The sequence below is a fragment of the Rhinopithecus bieti genome, unplaced genomic scaffold (assembly GCF_001698545.2).
Source record: "Rhinopithecus bieti isolate Rb0 unplaced genomic scaffold, ASM169854v2 scaffold_50799, whole genome shotgun sequence".
NCBI classification, from domain to species: domain Eukaryota; kingdom Metazoa; phylum Chordata; class Mammalia; order Primates; family Cercopithecidae; genus Rhinopithecus; species Rhinopithecus bieti.
The window spans coordinates 66,424-83,377 of NW_016819917.1; the positions used below are offsets into that span (position 1 = coordinate 66,424).

Sequence of the window (16,954 nt, forward strand, 5' to 3'; positions counted from 1 at the left end):
AAAAAAAAAAAAAAAAAAAAAAAAAAAAAAGAATATGGAAAATACCCTAAAATGTTTTAAATGTGGGGATAAGGAAAAAAATAGCACTGTGTTTTCTGTCCTTAGAGTGTTCAATGTCATAATTTGAAAAGACTAATGATTGTTTATGACCTTCCTTTTAAAAATTAACATACACAATGTGAATTTTGTTCTGTTTTGGTAGATAAAGTAGCAATTGTATATTCACCCTGATAACATTGTTAGGAATTTTAACTTGTGACCACTTTACAGGAACTGCAATGAACTCCTTCTAAGGTTTAGTTTCAGTATTGACAGTGATAATGGCAAACACTGGAGTGTTTGTTTATATTCCAAGGTTTATTTTCAACTTTAGTAAAATTACTTTGTTATTTTTTATGATTTTTACTAGACTTCTGTAGTCAACCACCTTGCTGAGGTCACTCCAGCACTGACTGCTACTTTTGTCTTGTACATTTCCATGTATTATAAATGAACTTGGCTTTTTATTTAATCAGCAGTTTTGCTGATGACACCTTAGTACTCATAGTTTTAAATCTGCGATATGTGGAACTGTTGTATCAGGGAATGTCTATTGATTTGTGTGTTTTAGTGTAACATTTCCTTCTCTAGTGCAGAGGGTATGGCTCAGCAGGAGTTTCTCCAAAACCTACACAAACTCCAGAACTTTTTTTTTTTTGAGACGGAGTCTCGCTCTGTCACCCAGGCTGGAGTGCTGTGGCCGGATCTCAGCTCACTGCAAGCTCCGCCTCCCGGGTTCACGCCATTCTCCTGTCTCAGCCTCCCGGGTAGCTGGGACTACAGGCGCCGCCACCTCGCCCGGCTAGTTTTTTGTAGTTTTAGTAGAGACGGGGTTTCACCGTGTTCGCCAGGATGGTCTCGATCTCCTGACCTCGTGATCCGCCCGTCTCGGCCTCCCAAAGTGCTGGGATTACAGGCTTGAGCCACCGAACTCCAGAACTTTTTAAACGGTCTTTTTTTTCTATTTTTGGAGACAGACTCTTGGTCTCTTGCCCAGTAGAGGGCAGTGGTGCAATCCTGGCTCACTGCAGCCTTAACTTCCTGGGCTCAAGTGATCCTCCCACCCCAGCTTCCCGAGTAGCTGGGACTACAGATGCGCACCACCACACTTGGCTAATTTTTGTATTTTTTGTAGAGACAGGGTTTCGCCATGTAGACCACGCTGGTCTCAAATTTGTGAGCTCAAGGGATCTGCCTGCCTCGGTCTCCCAAAGTGCTGGCATTGCAGGTGTGAGCCACCATGTACAGCTACAAACTTTTCCTTTTTGAGGTTTTTGATTACTAATTCACTATTTATTTATTCATTAATTCATTCATTCACGGGATGGAGTCTCACTCTGTCGCCAGGCTGGAGTGCAGTGGCACGATCTCAGCTCACTGCAACCTCTGCCTCCTGGTTTCAAGCAATTCTCCTGCCTCAGCCTCCTGAATAGCTGGGACTACAGACGTGTGCCACCACGCCCAGCTAATTTTTGTATTTTTAGTAGAGACAGGGTTTCACCATGTTGACCAGGATGGTCTCGATCTCTTGACCTCATGTGATCCGCCCATCTCAACCTCCCAAAGTGCTGGGGTTACAGGCTCGAGCCACCGCACCCGGCCTTATTTATTTGTTATTATTTATTTATTTGAGACAGAGTCTCGTTCTGTCAACCAAGCTGGAGTGCAGTGGCACAATCTTGGCTCACTGCAGACTCTGCCTCCCTGATTCAAGCAATTCTCCTGCCTCAGCCTCCTGAGTAGCTGGGATTACAGGCGTGTACCACCACGCCTGGCTAATTTTTGTATTTTTAGTAGAGACGTGGTTTGGCCATGTTGGCTGGTCTCGAACTCCTGACCTCATATCCGCTCACTTCGGCCTCCCAAAGTGCAGGGATTGCAGGCATGAGCACCATGCCCAGCCCTCTGAATCATTATTTGTCAGTGTAATTTGGAACAACTTTTCCTTAACAACACCCCTCCCAAGAGTAGGCTTTTTTTTTTTTTTTTTGAAAGAGAGACAGGTTCTCACTCTGTTGCCCAGACTGGAGTGCAGTGTCGGGATCATAGCTCACGGCAGCCTCGAACTCCTGGGCTCAAGCAATCTTCCTGAGTAGCTGGGACTATAAGTGTGTGCCACCATGCCCAGCTAATTTTTAAAAATTTTCTGTAGAGATGAGAGTCTTGCTATGTGGCCCAAACTGGTCTTGAACTCCATGATGAGCCAGGCTCACACCTGTAATCCCAACACTTGGGGAGGTCGAGGCAGGAGGATCAGTTGAGGCTAGAAGTTCAAGACCTGTCTGGGTAACATAGTGAGAATCCACCTCTGCAAAAAGTAAAAAAATTAGTAAAGTGTGGTGGTGCAAACCCATAGTCCCAGCTACTTGGGAGGCTGAGGTAGGAGGATCACTTGATTCCAGAGTTGAAGGCTGCAGTGAGCTATGGTCTTGATACTGCACTCCAGCCTGGGCAACACAGCAAGATGCTCTCTCAAAAAATAAATAGACCGGGCACAGTGGCTCATGCCTGTAATCCCAGCACTTTGGGAGGCCAAGGTGTGGGGGATCCCTTGAGTTCAGGAGTTCAAAGCTAGCCTGAGCAACATGGCAAAACCTCATCTCTACAAAAAGTACAAAAATTAACTAGGCGTGGTGACGTGTGCCTGTAGTCTCAGCTACTGGGGAGATTGAGGTGGGAGGACTGCCTGAGCCTGGTAGATGAAAAGTTGCAGTGAACAGAGATGATGCTATTGCACTCCAGTCTGGGTGAGTGCACTGTACTCACCCAGAGTTGGACAGAGCAAGACTCTCTCCAACAAATACATAACATAACATAACATAACATAACATAACATAACATAACATAACATAACATAATTTCCCTGAATAACTGTAGTCATGTCAAATGCTCATCCACAGCTCCATAACTTCTGCTTGTGCTTTCTAGCCTTGTTTACTCCTCCATATATGAAAAAAAAAAAAAATGCTTGTTAGTTTGTGTCTCTTGGACATTTTCAGATCTTGTAAATGGAACATTCTCTCTATTGCAATAGTCCTTTTGAATAAAATCTTTCCTTCTCTAAGTCTGAATTTGTCATTTACAGTGGTGTCTTAATTGTCCTGAGATAAATTATGTATATTATCTTTTTGTGGCAAAGGGCTTAATATATATTCAGTAGGTGAAAGTGGTTCCTGGGGCCAGGCATGGTGGCTCACGCCTGTAATTCTAGCACTTTGGGAGGCTGAGGCGGGTGGATCACTTGAGATCAGGAGTTCGAGACCAGCCTGAGCAACGTGGTGAAACTTCATCTCTACTAAAGGACGTGGTGGAGGGCGCCCATAATCCCAGCCACTCGGGAGGCTGAGGCAGGAGAGCTGCTTGAACCCGGGAGGCCGAGGTTGCAGTGAGCGGAGAGCATGCCACTGCACTCCATCCTGGGCGAGAGAGTGCGACTCCGGCTCAAAAAAAAAAAAAAAAAAAAAAAAAAAAAAAAAAAAATGCATAGGCATTTGAGGTTGTCATCTCGTACGGAATAGAATAGTAAGTATTAAAAAAGGGCAAAACAATTTATTACATATTTTAAAAGTTGTTGCTAATTTCAGGGTTTTTAAATTACTTAATTTTAATCGCAGAAACTTTCCAGGATGCCATCACCGCTCCGTGTCGACCCACATTCCCAGACTCCTGGGCTGCTTCAGCGTCAATGACATTACTGGGTAAACGCGCTAGCAAAAAATGGTTTCAACATAAACCGTTTCCATTCTAAGAGGAAAGCAGTTTGGTTTCCAAAATAACCTACACAACTGTGCCTTTAACTTGAAACCTTTTGAAACACCTACGCCGTTCCACATGACACTATAGACTAAAGGCTCTGGGCGCTGGGCGCTGGGCAGTGGGCGTCACACGAAATCGCAGACCCTAGCGTGTCCCGGCCCGGCCCGCCCCGCCTCTCCCCCGAGACTCTCCCTGGCGGTCCCTCCCCGCGGTTCCTCCCTGCCCTTCCCCGGCGGCTCCTCCCCGGCCCGCCCCCGGGTCCCTCCCACTCGGCCACTCCCCGCCCATCCCCGGGGGCTCCTCCTAGTTCCTTCCCTGGGGTCCCTGTCCCGGGGCCCCTGCCCCAGCCAGGCTCTCTCAACGCCCCGCCCTTTTCCGGTTCCGCCCACCTCGGACCCCGCCCCAGGCCACTGGGTCGCTTCCCTCCGCGCAGTTGCCCCCAGACCCGGAAGTGGATCGTGCGGAGCAAGCATCACACCATGGCGTATGAGTGTTCCTCTGTGTAGAGTCAACCTGCGCCTCGCCGTCCCCCGTTCGCACACCCGATGCCCGGGGGTTGCTACGGACTTAAAATCTCCGCACCGCACCCTCCACCTCAGGTAAATAGGCCTTGCGGTGTGGGCCCGGAGACGCTTCCTTTTGGGTTAAAGTCGCCCTGAGGCTGGTCCCTGCCCCCGGTCTTTCTGCCTTGGGCCAAGTAAACATGGCCTTTCCCGGTTTTTTAAACGTTTAAGCAGGATTTTCCTGCTTAAAATCCTTTATTGACGCCTCCTCCCGCCCCGCATCGCTTGAAGTCCTCACTACCTGCCCTGGGCGCCTCCCAGCCTCGCCCTCGTCGGCCCCTGGAGCGTAGCGCCGCAGCCCCAGTCCCGGGGAGGCCGCGCCTCTGCTTGATCCTGGAATCCTGCAGATCCCACCCCCTCCTAAGGCGTCGTCGCCCCCCACCTCCCTCCTCCTGGTGCCGGGCCCTGCTGCTCCCCAGGCCTCCCCTTTGCAGTCACCGCTTCCCTTGAGCCCTTGTTGGGGAGGTGCCCAGGGCCTGTCCTGTGATACCCAGTGTTTTTGCCTGCCCAGCTCCACCCCCTGGAAAATGTACTCCTCGGACATGCAGACATCTTACTCCAAATCCTCCCGTGAATGTGTGGCCCCAGGGAATCAGGAGAGAGAGAGACAAAGAGCGACTGAGAGGAGATGGAAAAACCAAGAAAGAGAAAAAGACAAACGAGGGAGACCCATAAACAGATGGCAAAGTGGAGGATGGGTGAGGGATTTGCAAAGAGACAGAGTGAAAGAAGCAGTCAAGAAAGTAGCAGGGGCAGAAAAGCAATTGGCGAAATGTAGAGAAAAGCTCGATGTCCAGAGATGAAGGACTGCAAGATAAGGAGACGGACAGCAAAGAAGGAGCCTCCTCAGACAGAGAGTGAGGGAGAGGCGAAGAGATTTGGAGACAGGGCAGACAGAGCAGCGTGGTGCTGGGACAGCAAGAGGGAACAGCCAGTGACAAGGCGAGCAGAGGGAGGATTACAACACGGGGAGGCCTCGGTCTGGGAGTGCCAGATAGCGAGGATAAGCGGGTGTAACAGGAAAGAGGGAATTTAACGGGGAGAGCAGAGGAGGCGCAGAGATGGGGTAAGAAAGAGGCAGAAATAGTTGGAGACTGGGACGATGAAAAGATTGGAAAGAAAGCGCCACAAGAGGTGAAACAAATTGCAAGAATGGAGTAGAACAGATATAAGCGGGGAAACAAAGAAGGGAGAAACAGCAGGAGAAAAAAGAGCCACAAAATCAGCAGAATCCTAGGGGGAAAATAAAAGGCGGAAAAGAAGGGCTGGAGAGACAGGGTGAAAGTGAGAGGTACAAAATGGGGGGAGAGGAACACATAGTTACAAAGAGGGGCGCCCTGGGGCCAGATGAGAGGTGAGTTGAGATTGGATATGACAATCTGATTTCTCTATTTATAATGTCTTACATTTAAATTGTAACCTTACTGTTTAAATTCTACATGTAGGGATGAGAATTACGAAGCTCTGTAAAAGGCTTGTGCATTTTATAATTATGGCATCAGAGGCTAGCTTTCATTTGCCCATGCTGTTCAGCCACTTGGGCGGTGACTTGCCTCATTCAATTGTGGGTCTCCCTCTTCCTGTTTCCTAGGATGGGGTAGAGTGTGGGGCAGTGAAGAGGGGCAAGGCGTGACTGACTGTGTCACTGCCTGGTGCCTTGCCTTTACCTCTCATCTCACAGTTCATGTTGAAGGTTGAGATAAAGCTTATCTACTTCAGTCTCTTTTTCTATACATAATTATTGCTGAAGTAAGCTTTTGTGGAATCCTATATCGGCTCATGTCATTCTTTTCTAAATGTGATATATTTTCAATTTTTTCCCTTTGTAGAATTCCATATATAGTTAAATAATATATACATATTAAATAATATATTATATATATTCAAAATTGTTTCATTCGAAGTTAATTGGTGTTGAGTTCAGATTGAGGTCTGCACGCTTTCTACTCTTTATCACATATTGGAAATACTCTTTGGTAGGTCAGTAGGTAATGTTTATTCATATTTATTTATTTTTTTATTTTTGAGGACAAGTCTCACTCTGTCACGCGGGCTGGAGGGCAGTGGCCATGATCTCAGCCACTGAACGTCTCCCAGGTTTAAGCCTATTCTCTGCTCAGCCTCCCGAGTAGCTGGGATTACAGTTGGTTTCCGCCACCATGCCTTGGCTAATTTGTATTTTAGTAGAGACGCGCAGTTCCACATGATTGGCAGGCTGCCTCTTGACTTCACTGAACCTCTAAGTGAGTCCACCTGTTCTTGGGCCTCAAAGTTCTGGGACATTACAGGCTGTGAGCACTGCCGCAGGCCTATACGTTAATATTTAGAAATATTTATTTTGAGATGGAGTACTAACTCACTCGGCCCAGGCTGGAGTGCGACTGGATGTGACCTTGGACTCAACTGCAAATTTATTATATATATCCCACCTACCAAACCTCCCAGGTTCAAGCATTCTCCTCCTCAGACACTCCCAACGTTAGGGTGGGAATTACAGAAGCCCACTGCACAACACCTGGCTAATTTTTGTTATTTGTTGTAGAGATAGGGGTTTCATTTATAGCAGGCTGGTCTCGAGACTCCGTAATTCTCAAGTTGATCCCTCCCAAAGTTTGCTGCGGGATTACAGCGGTGAGCCGCCTGGCGCCAGCCATCAGTTAGGAATTTTAGATGGTGTAACGTGTATTTTAACGGTAAGCTATCAATGACGCCTTTATTTTATCTTACACCTTAACATGAGGAAAACCTAATGTAGAAACTAATTTGGTTTTTTTTTTTTTTTTTTTTTTTTGTTGAGACGGGAAGTCTTGCTCCATCGCCCATTTTTTGTATTTTTTGAGCAGGGACAGGATTTCACCAGTATGTTAGCAGGATGGGCTCTCAATCTCCTGACCTCGTGACTCCAACTGCCTCAGCCTCCCAAAGTGCTGGCGATTACAGGCGTGGCCAACTGTGCACCGCCAACTAAAAATTATCGTATATAAGTTCCGTATATAATCTTACCCTTAACATAGATCATCTGCATTAAAAAATAGATGACCTGTGAACTGCTAAGTGGATGTCCCCTCAAGTCCTTTATTAAGTCAGTTCTACTTATTCTAGTAATGTGGAACAGGAATGGGACAAACCAGGAAAAAATTGAAAATATCAAAAACCATCTATATTCAGCAGAAAGACTAAATATGTGTTCATGGGAAAAAAAACATTGCTAGAGAGAAGTTCATATCTTATTTTTTTTTTTCTATTTTTAAAGTTATGAGACAGAAGTCTTGCTCTGCACGTCACCCGCGCGCTTGGAGATGCAAGATGCGCGGATCTCAAGCTCACTTGCAAGCTAGCCAGCCTCACCGAGAAGTTCACGCCATTTTCTGTCAACTGCACCGTCGGCCTCCCGAAGTTAAGCTGGCGAAAAAAAAGTTACAGGGACGGGGGCACCACCACCAATCGCCCGGCTAGTTTTTTTGTCATTTTTTAATTACGAGCAGCGGGTTTCACCCGGTGCTTAGCCAGGATAGGTCTCGATCTCCTGACCCTCCAGCTGATCCTGCCCCGCTCTCGGCCTCCCAAAGTGCTGGGATTACAGGCTTGAGCCACCGCGCCCGGCGAGAGAGTTCATTTCTACAGCTGACAGTCTTTCACTGTTTTCAACACCAATAGCCATGTTTTCACAGTTCTGCGTTTCCTAAGTATGTTGTGTGTTCCTGGAAAAGAGGAATTAAATGTTTGGGATCAGCGTGATAAAGCCGTGAAAGAGAAGTTTCTTTTGCCCAGGTATATGAAAGAAGATCCTGGAATTTTCCCGGGGAGGTGTGAGAAAGTCTCGTGTCACCCATTGGCCCTTCGAGGCTGTCGTAGAGTCAGATACATCTTCTAATTCAACTTCGATGACTTGGTGAAACGTCTCCCCCTCTAGCCCTCAGTAAACCCACCTGCAACGTGAAGGTGAGAGACTCAGTCAATATACCTCAGTCTGAGTGACACTGACCCCCTTAATGTTTGGCAAAATTGGGTGTCCATCTGTGTTTTGCAGTTCTTCTAGGAAGTGGGGAGTGCCCACTGCAATTAAAAATTTAAATGGGACTCAGTCCTTTAAAATTTAAAACAAAACAAAACTAAAACCACAAGGATGGAAGCCAGGGCATAGACTCAGAGTCAGACCATCTTCAGAGACCTGTCTCTGCATTAGAGTTATGGCTAAATCTAAAACAGTCATGTCAGTCCCTGGCAGGGAACCCTCCACCGGCTTCCCGTGTTCCCCAGGATAAAAGCCCAACTCTTCACTGTGGCTCCACAGCCCTGTGTCCAGGGCCCCTGCCAGTGTCCAGCCTCTTCCTGGGAGCTTGCCCTCATTTCATGACTCCCTCTGCCCTGGTGACGTTTGCTTTTCTCTTTTCCCAAACATCAAAACCCTTCCTGTCTCAGTCTTTGCCCCTCCTCTTACCCTATGTCCCCAAATCATCACAGCTCTGTCCCTTTCTTCTCCTTCGGGTCTAGCCTCAGAGCTGTCTCCTGCCCCCTTGCAACCCCATCTGAAGTTTTCTCCACATCACTGTCTATCACGTTACTCAGGTTTCACTGTCTCCGCATCCATCACCACATCGGACACTTTTCTGCGTGGATTATTTTGAGTGTTTTGTGTCTCCGTTGGAGGACGCAGTCTCCATCTTGGCCACAGGACAACTCTAGCACCTTCTCCGGGGTTGTGATTCAGATGCTGGGGCTGGGGTCGGGCTGAGGAGTCCTCAGGGAAGACCAAAAGGATAGGGCGGGTAGTGAGGATGGTCCCATATTCTGGAAATTTCATCTGTAATTGGTCTAAACCTCCTGTGGCTATTTATTCCAGTCTATATAAGAGCAGAAGGCATGGCCGGGCGCGATGGCTCACGCCTGTAATCCCAGCACTTTGAGAAGCTGAGGCGGGCAGATCACTAAGTCAAGAGATCGAGACCGTCCTGGCTAACACGGTGAAACCCTGTCTCTAGTAAAAATACAAAAACTTGGCCAGACATGGTGGCGGACGCCTGCGGTCCCAGCTACTCGGGAGGCTGAGGCAGGAGAATGGCGTGAACCCGGGAGGCGGAGCTTGCAGTGAGCCGAGATCGCACTACTGCACTCCAGCCTGGGTGACAGAGCAAGACTCCGTCTCAAAAAAAAAAAAAGAAAAAGAGCAGAAGGCCTCACTGAGGCCTGAAAAGCCCCGCAGACCCTGTGTCCTCAGCCAGTGCTGAGGCGTCCCCACTGCCTTACTCCAGCTCCCGGGTCTCCCACACTCTGCACATCACCAGGGCCCAGTGGCCATCCTGGTCAGGGGCTTTGCCTTCCAGCAGTGATGTCCTCAGAGTCAGGGGTCCTGGATTCCCTTCAGGAAGGGCAGCGAGAAGTTCGGAAGCTAAATGGGCCATTGAGAAGGCACTCCCTAAACAGCAGGGGGATTTTGCAGGTGACTGTGAGTAGAGAGACAACGGGACAATGGCAGCCTCCCTCATGAGATCTGGGGCCTCTCTTTTTCTTGGACATCCTCCATCAGCTCAGTCCGGCCGATCTTTACCTGCCTTTAAACTGGACTCCATGGTGTCCCCATATCGCTGGCAACTCCTTCCAGCAGGGCCAACTTCTAGAATCTACACTCGAGGCCCACTGTCCTGCAAATAGCAGTTGGTGTCCATTCCTGCCACATCGCTTGTGTCCAGGGGCCTTTCGATCCAGTGTGCTCCTCAGGCTGGAAGAGAAGTAGAAAAATGGGGCAAGTGAAGAAGTACTTAGAGGTGTCAAGTGAGGCATGGAAGCAAGGCTGAGCCTCTGGAGGAGCTGGATGAATGCTGTATGCACCCGGCCCATGCGTGGCTGTGGGCTCACGGGGTATGTGGCACACTTGGAAAGAAGTCTTAGGTCTGGCTAAGTGGATTTTGGGGTGGTTGTGGGGCTGCAGGATCATTTTGTAACGCCCTGATGTCTCAGCTCAGGTTACCTGGGAAACAGATGCTGACACAGAGATTTGCACACAGGAGTTTGATTGGGAAACTCATCACAGTGAAGAGGACTGAAGGTGGTGGAATCATGCAGAGAAACATCCTGAAGTGTACTTAGAACCAAGGCCTAAGCTGAGCCCATAGGGAGCTTCGGTAGCAGGAGGATGGGTACCTTGGCCTGAGGGTGTGGATCCCAGAACTGCTCCACAGCATAGCTCCACAGGGTGATTTCTGCGGAGGCTTTGGGAAGTGCGGAAACCCTCCTGAAACCCATAGAGGAAAGATAGGAGGAATCTCAGATTATTTTCTGGGTTACCTTTGGCATTCGGGGTATTTTCAGTTGTGTTTCTGAGGATGAAATGATCATGTGGAGTGTTTCCTTTCATGACGCTGGGGTCTAATTGGGGCACTGCATCATGAGAGACATCTCTGTTGTAGTGGTAGGTTTTAGTGGTATTTCCGTGTGGGGTGGAGTCACTGTGAGTAGAAATACGTTGTCCTGGGTCAGCGAGTCCCTGGGGTGTTTGTGTATATTATTCCATGAGTTTCTGGGGCTTGTGAGATTTCATAACAGGGCTTCTGGATCTTTATGAAGTACCTGGGGAATATGGGATCTTTATGAAGTATATGAGGGGTGTGGGAGTTTATAAGCATGTCTGGGTCCAGAGGGCAATGCAGGGCCTAAGAATCAGGCGCAGATGGCTTTCATTAGGGAGGGTTTGTTGTGGGGGCGTCTATGGGTGCGACTCAAGAGGGCGTGGTTGTCAGGGTCCCAGAGCAGGGGAAGGATTTCTCCAAGAATCAAGGCGAAGCAGCCCACAGGCTTCCACTGGGTCTGTCCTTGGGAAGATAAAGCTGCCACATTCTTGCTGCCAGGCCAGTGGCCTCTCCCTGTTTATTCCAAGATCACAGAGTCACAGGGCAGCTTGAGGACCTGAGGGGCAAGGTCCTTGAGACCGGCTGTGGAACACGGATCTTTCTCCAGTGGAGAGGGGCCACGGGGCCCTGGGAAGAGAGTTGGAGGATTACAGCCCTGGTCATGGCAGGGAGACTCAGGAACCAGAGGGAGGAAGAGCTGTGTTCATCCCCACAGGGTGCCCCTCTCCTCAGGAATTTGTGCAATAGAATGGGGTGAGCTAATGGGGTCACATTTAGGGAAAGGAGTCTTTCTGTCTGCCCAACACACATCTCACCCTATGCACACACTTCTCCCTTTCCCCATTGTCCTCTCTAAGACGGGAAACTGTTTCCCCAGGCGGGTGATTGAGGAAGAGGAGGGGTTGGTCTGTTTGTGTCTCTCCTTTCTCCCCTCCCTCAAGTCTTCTGCCTGCCTTTCTGCTGCTCTGTTCAGACTCTCAGTTCCTGCATGTCTGCGGTCAGTTTGTCCCACACAGGACCCAAGGATTTGGGTCTGAATAATATTCAAGCCAACATCATTGGCAAGTGAGAAATCTTAGACCCCAGGACCTTTTTTCTGTGTAGGGGTCTGGGCACAGAGAGGTCTCTCTTCTTTTGCAGAGTTTAGGGTCTTTTATTGGCCAAGTGGGTCTGCTCAGCCTCAGACAACGATCCCATAGTCAACCAGATGTGTTTTGGGGTGAACTTAGGCTTGCCCTTCCACCTGTTGGGCAAGCAGAGTGTCTTCATGAAGGCTCTGCTTGGCTCTGCCCTCAGCTGGTCCTGCTCAGCTCTCTTCTCACAATAAAGACCACCCCAAGGACAAACAAGTCCCCTGCATACATCAGTCTCCCAATGTGAAGGCCATAAAAGTGGCCTAATATTTCATTCATTCATTCATTCATTCATTCATTCATTCATTCATTCATTTTGAGACGGAGTCTTGTTCTGTTTCCCAGGCTGGAGTGCAGTGGTGCGATGTCAGCTGACTGCAACCTCTGTCTCCTGGGTTCAAGCAATTCTCCTGCCTCAGCCTCCTGAGTAACTGGGTCTACAGACATGAGCCACCACTCCCGGGTCATTTTTTTGTATTTTTAGTAGAGACGGAGTTTTCACCATGTTGGTCAGGCTGGTCTTGAACTCCTGACTTCATATGATCTGCCCACCTCAGCATCCCAAAGTGCTGGGATTACAAGCATAAGTCACTGCGCCTGGCCATATGTCATTTATTTTTAATTATTTACTTATTATTTAATTTTTACTACACCCCCATTTTAGCAATACTAATATTTCGTGTAATGTTGCTATTATTATTTACTGTTATTGAGACAGAGGCTTTGTCTGTGTTAGACACTGATCTCGTTTAACGGGATTCTTTTATAATGGTGCTTAGGGCCGGGCGCCGGTGCCAGGTGTATCAGCACTTTGGACGGAGCCGAGACGGGGGATCACGAGGTCAGGGAGATCGAGGACCATCTGGCTAACACGTGAAACCCGTCTCATACTAAATGCAAAAAAAAAAAAAAAAAACTAGCCCGGGGCGAGGTGGCGGGGGCCTGTAGCCCAGCTATCTGGGGGAGGCTTGACCGGCAGCCCGAGAATGGCGTAAACCCGGAGGCGGAGCTTGCAGTGAGCTGAGATCCGGGCCAGCTGGAACTCCAGACCGGCGACAGAGCAAGACTCGTCTCAAAAAAAAAAAAAAAAAAATAGGTGACTTAGGAATTCCACGGGAGAGCGGGTGATAGAACGGACTGAACACGGGTGATAAACGACATGTGTAATTATTAGATTAAGGCTTTTGGTATTCCTATAACCGTTATGCAAGCAGAGACTAGACACGGATTGATCCTCATGGAGAACAAACCAGCAGACAGACTGGGAAGACACCAGCACCAACTGGGAGTATTAAAAAGAGCGGAGTCCAGCTTCCAAATCAAGCAGGAGGGTTTCAAATATTTAGGAAAAGTTGGAGAGCCACCGGTCTCAGTTTTCCCACGGGAACCCTGGGACTCGCTATCAATCCCATGGCGCACCTGGGAGATTTTATTCTGGTGGGATGGTGGATTCCTAAGTGTGGCTGACAGTGGCTGAGTGCCTGAAAGGCAGGTTTTGAATGGCTATCCGCAGGGTGAGAAAACTGGAAACGGATTCTGGGTAGGGCTGTGGCCAGCGGGGGCGGGTCTTGGATAGTGGTGAGAAGCACAGTAGGGAGGGTAGGTGGGGTTTGGGCAACCATGGAAAGGGTGGAGAGGGTCGGGTGGGTGTGGAAATGGCTGTGGGGCGGCCTGGGCAGTGGGGAGGGAGCTGAGGTGGAGGGTGGAAGCCGGCGTGGGGGGCGGGGGCTTGGCATTGGGAAGGCGTGAGTGGAAGGGTAGCGAGCCACCGTGGCGGCCTGGACAGTGTGCAAGGACCAAGCCGGCCAGCGGTGGAAGACTCGGGTCGCGCGAGGGTGGGAGTACCTACTGGTGCGGGACCAGTGAGAGAGGGGCGGGAGAAGCGTGGAAGCCGGCCTGGGGTGGAGTCTGGGCCAGATGGGACAAGGGGTGCGAAGAGGCGGGATGCTGCTATGGTGCGGTCTGGGCTGTGGGAACCGGGCAGGGCCAGGAAAGGAGCGGGTCTGGGCTCTCTTCTCCTCTGGGCCCCAGTTCATTTTCTCTCCACTAGGACTGGATCATCAGCATTGTACTGCTAAAAGAAAATTTCAGCTAATTGAAATTAGGTGGGGATGCTTCCTGCTTATTTTCAGTTAATGAGTAGGGATGCTTCCGGCTTATTTTCAGTTCAGGGATGCTTCCTGCTTCTTTTCAGTTAATACAGCATTTCAAACAATTTAAGGCAAAAGAATAGAATTGTACTGGGCCACTTAATTGAAGGCGAAGGTTTATTTACTCTTACATAGAAAACGATTTAAGTGAAAAACTCATTTTGTTTGAAGGTGGAGACAGGCATCCTACCCTTAAGAGGATCACAACTCATTTTAGCTCAAGGTACCAGGAGGAGTGCAGGGGCATCAGCGGATGGTCCTTGTGGGGCCATGGTTTCACCCTGGAACTGGCAATTAGACCTGCTTAATTAATCCAGGACCTGATTTGTCTGTTTAGAGGATGAAACGAAGGTGAAATTTCTACTTGTGCTGTATTCAGTTTCATGGTGACAACAATTAGAACATCGTTTCCATTTCTGGATGGAAGAGAGAAACTCTGGGCTTAGGTCCAGGGACGTTTCAAGGGCCCTGGACCAGGGTGTGTGGAGGAAGGGTGTCTGGTAATTTAGGTCACCAACCATTCCCTTAAACATAAACAATACTTAAAATAGAGGAATTATAGGGGAAATATCAGAGATAAATTTCTGGGTTAACTTTGGTATCTTGGAGTATTTTGTGTTGTAGATCAAGAAGCTTTCAGATGCATTTTGGAAGATAAAATGATAGTTGGGAGTGTTACCTCGTATGATATTGGGGTGTCATTGGAGCATGTGCATCACTAATACCTTGTTTCCTTATATTTCAGTTGTTGATCTGTTACACGATTGCAAGGGATTTTAGATGTATATGGCTTTGAAATAAACTTGGTGCATCTCATTTTTTCAATTAGCTGAAATTTTCTTTTAGCAGTTAATGATGTATCTTATGTGTGACAGGAATAGTCAGTACACCCACAGTGAAGATTGAGTGCCCTGCAAAGCTTTTTTCTTTTTCTTTTTTTTTTTTTGAGACGGAGTCTTGCTCTGTCGCCTGGGCTGGAGTGCAGTGGCCGGATCTCAGCTCACTGCAAGCTCCGCTTCCCAGGTTTATGCCATTTTCCTGCCTCAGCCTCCCGTGTAGCTGGGACTACAGGCGCCGCCACCTCGCCCAGCTAGTTTTTCGTATTTTTTAGTAGAGACGGGGTTTCACCGTGTTAGCCAGGATGGTCTCGATTTTCTGACCTTGTGATCCGCCCGTCTCGGCCTCCCAAAGTGCTGGGATTACAGGCTTGAGCCACCACGCCTCAGTCTGTGGCCAAAGGCCTGAGAGCACCTGGCAAAGCACAAAAGGCTGAAGCACCTGAAGTCTAATGTCCAAAGGCAGGACACATGGAAGGAAGCATCCAGTGTGGGAGAAAGATGAAAGCCAGAAGACTCAGCAACCCAGCGTATCTCACCTTCTGGGTGCTTTGTTCTAGCCTCACTGGCAGCCAACTGCATGGTGCTGACCCACATTGAGGGTGGGTCTTCCCAGCCCAGTCCATTGAGTCAAATGTCAGTCTCCTGTCGCCCAGGCTGGAGTGGCGTGATCATAGCTCACTGCAATCTCAAACTCACTTCAGCCTCCTGAATAGCTGGGACTATAGACATGCACGACCACACCTGGATAATTTCTAAATTTTTTTGTATAGATGGGGTCTTACTATGTTGCCCAGGCTGGATTCAGTGCCTCTCAAAGGCCAAGGTACCAGGGCAAGTTTAAAGTTTGTCATATTCCAATTTTCAGATATATGTGTATTCATTATTTTTGAGTTTTACTTGTTATGTGTTGACAATGTAGAAGCTGATTTTGACCCTGTAGTCCTAGCAAATAGCAAAGGTTGAGCCTCCCCTACCATTCTTTCTTCATTTTTTTTTTTTTTTGAAATGGAGTCTTGCACTGTCACCCAGGCTGGAGTGCAGTGGCACGATCTTGGCTCGCTGCAACCTCCGCCTCCCGGGTTCAAGTGATTCTCCTGCCTCAGCCCCCCTAGTAGCTGGGATAACAGGCGCTGCCACTGCACCTGGCTAATTTTTGTATTTTTAATAGAGATGAGGTTTCACCATATTGGCCAGGCTTGTCTTGAACTCCTGACCTCAAGTGATCCACCTGCCTTAACCTCCCAAAGTGAAGTGCTGGGATTATAGGCGTGAACCACTGTGCCCAGCCAGAAATAAAGATCCTTTTTCAGTCTCTTGTGAATATGTTGACTTTGCTTCAATGAAAATTTTGTAAGCATTTAAACTCTGCATATAGAAAATGGATTCATGGCTTTCACCTATAATCAGATTCACCCCTACTATTCTCAGTTTAATGAAAAGATCCAAAATCAAATCATTTCTTTGCTTGGAATCATGGAAGTGCATGCTGAAACTGCTTTCTTGGCAACACAGTTACTTAGCAGTATTGCATAACACAGAGCAGTCTACCTTGCAAAAGTCCCCAAATCCCAGACACCATGTCTTTTGAAACTGTGTAGATATAGTTGTTAAATATGCTATTTTTCCTATCTAAACAATTGTGTTTTCAATTAATCACCACTTTTCCATGGATGAAATCTTCCACATGTAGGGAGGTGAGAGGCAAACATACTTCAAAGTAGAGGTAAATTCACAGATGTTGACATAAAATTCTTGCTAGTAGATACGATGCCATTTAATATTTGATCATCTAGTTTTACTTTGTATAGAGTTCATATGAAGGAGAATATCCAGCAGGGCATGGTAACTCACGCCTGTAATCTCAGCACTCTGGGAGGCCAAGGCAGATAGATCACTTGAGGTCAGGAGTTGGAGACCACCCTGGCCAATGTGAAACCCCGTCTCTACTGAAAATACAAAAACAATTAGCTGGGTGTAGTGGCGTGCGCCTGTAATCCTGGTTATTTGGGAGGCTGAGACAGGAGAATTGCTTGAACCCAGGAGGCGGAGGTTGCAATGAGCCAAGATTGTGCCATTGCACTCTAGCCTGGGTGACAGAGAGACTTTGTCTCAAAAAAAAAAAAAAAA

General features: G+C 48.1%; 1 protein-coding gene across 4 annotated transcripts in view; it reads left to right on the plus strand.

The window, feature by feature from the left end:
- Window positions 1–4,224: 4,224 nt before the first annotated feature.
- Window positions 4,225–16,954, plus strand: part of ZNF160 (zinc finger protein 160) — a 40,842-nt gene continuing 28,112 nt past the window's right edge. For all 4 annotated transcript variants that reach the window (XM_017859320.1, XM_017859323.1, XM_017859324.1 and 1 more), the window contains exon 1: window positions 4,225–4,394. The gene's annotated coding sequence lies outside the window, so the exon portion shown is untranslated. The remainder of the gene's footprint in view (window positions 4,395–16,954) is intronic.